The 6951-nt window shown below is 45.6% G+C and overlaps 1 pseudogene; it reads left to right on the forward strand.

The window, feature by feature from the left end:
• Positions 1–793: 793 nt before the first annotated feature.
• Positions 794–5005, forward strand: LOC136496650 (protein NUCLEAR FUSION DEFECTIVE 4-like; annotated as a pseudogene).
• The last annotated feature ends 1946 nt before the right edge of the window (positions 5006–6951 follow it).

Raw genomic sequence — 6951 nt, forward strand, 5'->3', positions numbered from 1 at the left:
CTCGCTGTGGACTAGGCTGCCTAGTGGCTCGCCGGGCTTGCCGCTGGAGGGGTCGGCCGCTCCGCACAGGACGTGGGAGGGGCCGCCTGATGGGGCACCTGGGCTAGCCGCGCTCGCGCTACCATTCGGGCGGCGGCGCCTCCTCCACGCGGAGCTCGCCGGTCGGCCCTAGATCCGGTGGCAGAAGGGCCGCCGGCGGCGGCGGCGGCCATCTCTCCTATGTCCGCGGCGGCATCATTTTTTCTCGAACCCGGTCGATCCTAGTTGGGTGCGGCGGAAAGGAACCAGAGGATATGAAGGAAGAAAGCAGAAGGGCATTTCAGTCATTTCGCATGTCATCCAGTGGGGAAACTAACGGTACACCCTAACCGATATGACGGAAGGCCATATAAGGAAGATAAATTCGTTTTGAGGCCATACAAGGAAGTTCAAAAAAATAGATCTTACAAGGAAGAGGCATTTTTTCTAGGACCATAGAGGTAAAAAGCTCCTTATAATTTGGGATGGAGGAACATGATAGAGAAGTTAGCTACCAAATTGGTGCGTCTTATAAATAACTTAATGGGGAAAACGTGATAGTTGGATTATATTATTACAAAAATGCAACAATATAAGGAAACAAAAGAAATTTGGGCAAAATTTTGTTTCACGTGTAAAAGAATAAAGTTAGCGCATCTTCGTAGAGACTCACAAGGAAAAAAGTAAGACCAACCGTTGGCTATAAAGTGGTACTTATAACCCATTCCGTATCCTGCCTCAGTTTAACCCAGGTCAATTCCTTTTCCCTGTCCAGTTGCTATCTAAAGTTCCAAACACCACCTTAGGTGTGTCAAGCGTGGCATCATTTTTCGCAATTTATTAATGACGCGTCAACGGAACGTGGGGCGTATGTGAATTACACCCCCATTCTTTGTTCCCCTGTTTGTCTAGCATACCAAAGGGTCCGTTTCTTTGCTTGCGATTGGAAGCCTTCTCGTTACTCTCTGGCCCGTGGCGGCTTGTCTTGTCTCCAAATCTGCATTCGTGAGCAAGAAATTCTCCTGTAATCGGATCGACCCATGGCCATGGGGGAGCTTGGGGAGAGGGTGAGGGCGTTCTGGACGAACCGATGGCTGGTGTTCGTGGGCGCCATGTGGATGCAGTCCATGGCCGGGACCACGTACATCTTCGGCGCCATCTCGCCGGTGGTCAAGGCCACGCTGGGCTACGACCAGCGGCAGGTGGCGGCGCTGGGCGTCGCCAAGAACCTCGGGGGCTGCCTCGGCCTCCTCGCCGGCGCGCTCTCGGCGACGTGGCCGCCGTGGGCGCTGCTCGCCATCGGCGCCGCGCAGAACTTCCTCGGCTACGGATGGCTCTGGCTCGTCGTCGCCGGGAAGGCGCCGGCGCTGCCCCTCTGGCTGGTAGGTGTGCTGAGCCTGAGGTACCAACTTACTAGTATTATTACCGTCGCAGGGAAAGGTTGATCGAGAGAAAAAGAAAAGAGTAAACTTTTGGTGGATATAACCTGGTCCACGTAGGACCTGGTTACCCTGCCCCACATGCCAGTGACTTGAAAGCATCCCATCCATTCAACGAGAGGTCGAGAGGACTTGAAGAAGCCTCCATGGCAGTGGCCTCTGCTGCGACCCTGCTCCACTGTCCACTCCATCTCGCAGTCTCACCTGTCACCTCCACCCGCGCGCCTCGCTCTCCCGCGCTGCTTCCGCCTCAACTCGTCAATGCTGCCGCCGCTGGCCGGGTGACGAGCGCGGCCGTCCGATTCAGCCAGGAGGGGGGACTCCCTCCGATTCGGCCGTGCCTTAGTTTGCGGGCAGCGGGCGCCACCTCCGCCGCATCACCCTGGCATTCATTCTCCTCCTTTTTCCTATATAGAAGATGGGTTCGATTTTACTTCCTGGCACGGCTCCATTTTTGTGTCCGTTGGTGACTGCGCCACATTATGCCAGAGGGGAGTAAACTCTGCAAGTTTCATAGTCATTCCATTTCCATTCTGATGAGAACAAGTGATTCAACATGTTTCACGCCACATCATAAACGGACACCTCAAAATCTGCTTATCATCATCATTTGCATGTTTCCAACTCAACTGAAAATGATGTGCAGTGCATTCGTTTCTGCTTTGCCTTGCATTATTGTTTTTCTTTCTTGCGTTCCTCTTATTTCAAGATCATCAATCCACCTACTTTTGGATAATTGCATTACATATGTGTTGATGTTTGCACAAGCACAAAATTAGGGAGGAAATTACCTTGTAACATCGTTTGGGTTTGATTTTAGATAAATAATAACGTCGCCATGGAGCCCATTTGGAAAATAAGATCTTCAGACAGTATAATGAACACATATGCTGTACAATGGCTTGGACTCCTCAGGTTAAAATTTGACATATACATCCCACTACCAGCCATAAGACCACGACTCCAACTCATATGAAGAAATTTGATATCCTTTTTACTGATCCCTCGTATTCAAATGAATGGAGCAAAAGTATGGAAATTTTTAGTGGTTATTTGGTTTGTTTTCTCAACCTAACGTATCATATTTCATCGTTTTCCTATCCAGATGTGTGTTGTTATCTTTATTGGAACAAATGGCCAGACGTATATGATCACGGCTTCACTCGTTACAAGCATCCAGAATTTCCCCAAGAGCAGGGGCCCAACAGTGGGCATCCTCAAGGGATTTATGGGCCTAACAAGCGCCATTCTGACACAAGTTTATGCAGTATTGAACACACCAGACCATGCTGCGCTTATCTTCATGGTCGCTGTTGGTCCATCGCTGGTTGCCATTGGCTTGATGTTTGTTATTAGGCCTGTTGGGGGTCACAGGCAGGTACGGCCATCTGACAAGAACAGCTTCATGTTCATCTACACTGTATGCTTGCTCATCGCCTCATACCTTGTCGGTGCCATGCTTATCCAAGATTTCCTGCAACCGAGCTATGATGTGGTTGTTTTTCTCACTGTGATTCTGTTCGTCCTCCTTATTTCGCCAATCGCAATCCCTGTGCTCCTGTCGTTAACACCGGAAAAAGCTCAACATCCGATGGAAGATGCTCTCCTGTCTGAACCATTGACAGGAGAGGCGAGCACTTCACAACAAAAGGAGGATCAACCAGAGGTCATTTTAAGTGAGGTAGAAGAGGAGAAGCCTAAGGACACTGATTCATTACCACCATCTGAAAGGAGGAAGAGGATTGCAGAATTGCAGGCCAAGCTAGTGGTAGCAGCAGCAAGGGGTGGGGTTAGAATCAAAAGAAGGCCACACCGAGGGGACAACTTCACCCTGATGCAAGCATTTGTGAAGGCTGATTTTTGGCTTATTTGGCTATCACTTTTGCTTGGGTCTGGATCAGGGCTGACAGTGATGGACAACCTGGGTCAGATGAGCCAGGCTACTGGTTACAAAAACGCACATATCTTTGTGTCACTGATGAGCATATGGAACTTCCTTGGTCGTGTTGGAGGTGGCTACTTCTCTGAGATCATTGTCAGGTATCGACGCTAAGCACCATTCAACTTTAGTCTCAGGAAAAAGGTTGATACTGTTGTTGTCTTTTTGGAAGAAACAATTGGTATTGTCCGCTTTGACAATCAGAACTTTCCCTACCAAATTGAATCCTCTTTGTTCCATCTTGTTTTTAGTTTAGGTGGACTTTTAACTCCCATTCAGACATTCATCTAGGATACACTTGTATGTTAACTTCTGGAGTTTGCTTTCTAACATGCTCCAGAATAGTAGAGCTTGCCACAATCTGATTCTCAATCTTAGCTAACGCAATATAACGCTAAAAAGCGAGAATTTGAAAACAAAATCTTTGTAACCCTCATGGCTGTTTAAGAGCCAATCACCAATATATCACCCAGGTGGGGGACTCCCCCCCCACCCACCCCCCACCCCCCGCGTCGAATTATCAAAAAAAAAAAGAAAGAACAGTAGACCTTTTAGATAGTTAGAGATTTTCTTGTTATATTTTGAGCGTACCTATTATCTTATGTGTTTTCTTAGACTTAGTTCCTATGCACATTCAAGTTGTGGAACTTATTTTATATTTGTTCTCATTCTAACTGGCTATTATTTTAATCAGGGAGCATAAATACCCAAGGCACATAGCATTGACAATTTGTCAGATCGTGATGGCTGTTGGGCATGTACTATTTGCTATGGCTTGGCCTGGAACTATGTACATTGCGAGCTTGCTGGTTGGACTCGGATATGGAGCTCACTGGGCTATTGTGCCAGCTGCTGTCTCTGAGCTTTTTGGTGTAAAACACTTTGGTGCGATGTACAATTTTCTCATACTAGCAAACCCCGCAGGATCGTTCATCTTCTCAGAGCTAATTGTCAGTAACCTCTATGAACATGAAGCTGAGAAACAAGCTCACCAACATCAGATGTCAGCATTTCTGTCCCCACAATTGCTTCACAACACGGGCTTTCTTGCAGATGGACCACTGAAGTGTGAAGGGCCTGCTTGCTTCTTTTTCAGCTCCCTGATTATGTCGGTGTTCTGTCTTGTTCGCAGCTGGCTTGAGCGTCCTCGTTGTTCACAGGACCAAACAAGTTTATCCTCGCCTCTATAGTTCTGTCCGGACTTGAGAGTCTCCAATTCTCCATGGATGGAAAGTTCAAATCCTCCTATTCTATGTCCGTGTATTTTTTGCATGCATATACACAAAGATAAGTTTATCTATAAATTCTCAAATCTTTTCTGAGCTTGTATTGTAAAACCAGATATTCCTGAATGGCATGTCCCTTGCCTATGGATTCTGGCACTCGCTATCCTCAAAAGAAACTCTTCTTCTTCATGTTTGTTTGTGTGTGTGTGTGTGTGTGTGTGTGTGTGTGTGTGTGTGTGTGTGTGTGTGTTGGTGGGTATACTTAGGAGGATCACCTGTACATTCATCTCCTGATGGCACTTAGGCTGTAACATTCCCTGTATGTAAGCTATTACTTTTGATGATCCTGCCAAAGCTACAAAGTTAAGCTGTTGTTCGTTGTAGTTTCTTCCTGTATATATATGAAACTCCATTGTAGTTCTCTTTTCTGCGCTTACAGCTCCTGATCATTTCCAACAAGATTCCTATTTAGCATCTTGCTGTTGCAAGTCTGTCACAACAGCACACCTTTAGAATTCCCAGCAGCTGCTCTGTTCAACTACCAGCTTGAAGTGAGATCTTAAGTAAAGTGAAGTTACAGTTTTCAGTATGCACCTTTGTAGGCTGCTGCCATGGAGGACACCGCACATCAGTTTGCCTCGTCAGACTGTAGCTGCTATCTTATAGCAGTGTGAGCCTAGAGGCTTTATATTTGAATTACAGCGCTAGTTCAGGAGGCCAGAATTTTGTAGAATCATCATAGTTTTCATGAATATTCTCTTGAACTTTGACTAAAAAAACAGAGAGAGTGAAACTTTTTCGGATGCCAGGTCCACATCAAAATTATTTAGTTTTCTTTGGTTGTTGATGAGAAGTACTGTTCTTTAGATGGAGATGACTTTTTTTTTAGAAACAGAGGTCTCCCCCGCTTTATTGATCATAAAGCGTCAAGCATACAGTTTAGTTCAGAAAGTGTATCGGCGTGCCCGCCCACAGAAGGCCTAAAGGTCGTAAATCTCAGCAGTATTAACGCTCATTACAAGCTCAGAACTCTGCTGATTCACACCGATGCAACCCGTCGCCCAAGGCAGCAATACCGATGCTTGAGAATGTAACGGACTCCAGGTGATTCCAGGTGGTCTGCTTGCCTCCAGTTCGATCTTTTGGATTATCACCATCAGCTCTTCCTCCATCACCGCCTTGTACATTGGTCTCCAGCGTCGTAATGTTCTTGCAATCCCTGTCAGCACCTTCTTCATCCCCATCCAGACATCCCCCTGAAAGCAGATTTTATTACGCATGTTCCACAAGCACCAAAGAGCAGCAGCATTCACAACATTAGCCAACATGAACTTTTTGTTTGCTATCCTTAAGGAAGCAATATATTCATAGTTCCAAAGCCCTGATAAATTCGAAATGTCAGCTAAGACTGACCACATGCATTTGGCAACACAGCAATCAAAGAATAAGTGATGAACTGATTCTGTTTCAGAACAGAATAAACATGACAAGTCATCCAGTTTTTTCCTTTTAGCTAGATTTGTTCTTGTTAAGACCTTATTTTTTGAAAGCAACCATAAAAAGATTTGGATTCTTGGAGGTATTTTCAAATTCCACACAGACTGAACATACACCGGTTTAACACCCCGATGGTTAATAACAGCATATAAGGACTGAACCGAGAATTGACCGTTAGAGCTAAAGCTCCAGATAATTTGATCCTCTTCCTCTACTAAATTGACTTCTTCTACAATTCCTAAGAGTTCAAACCACATTTCCATCAATCTTTCGGAAACAGATCTCCTAAAGGAGAGTTTCAGAGTATCCCTATCCCAAACCTGATCAATAGTTCTACCCTGTTGCTCATTTATCACATACAGGGGCCAAAATTGTATGGCCAAGCTAGAATTGCCCAACCAATGGTCCTCCCAAAATTTGATTTTTTTGCCATTCCCAACCTGCCACCTAATGCCCAAATGAGCAGCCTGTAGAGCCCAAACAACACCCTTCCAAAAGGGTGATGCTTGATTATCTGTACAGCAACATATATTTGGGTTATGAGTTCTATACTTGTGATCCAAGATCTTAGCCCAAATGGCATGATTATGCAAATTGTATCTAAAAATCCATGAGCTCAAAAGAGACAGATTTAAATTCCTGAGATCCGGAATGACTAAACCACCTAATTCTTTTTTTCTGGGCAACTAACTGCCAATGAGCGAGGTGATATCTGTGCTTCTCCTCACTGTTATTCCATAGGAACCGAGCCATATGAGACTTTATTACATCAATCGCCCATCTAGGAAATATAATAATTGACATCAAGTAAATTGGAATCCTTGCCAGACAA

This window comes from Miscanthus floridulus, chromosome 12 (assembly GCF_019320115.1).
Source record: "Miscanthus floridulus cultivar M001 chromosome 12, ASM1932011v1, whole genome shotgun sequence".
Classification (NCBI taxonomy): Eukaryota; Viridiplantae; Streptophyta; class Magnoliopsida; order Poales; family Poaceae; genus Miscanthus; species Miscanthus floridulus.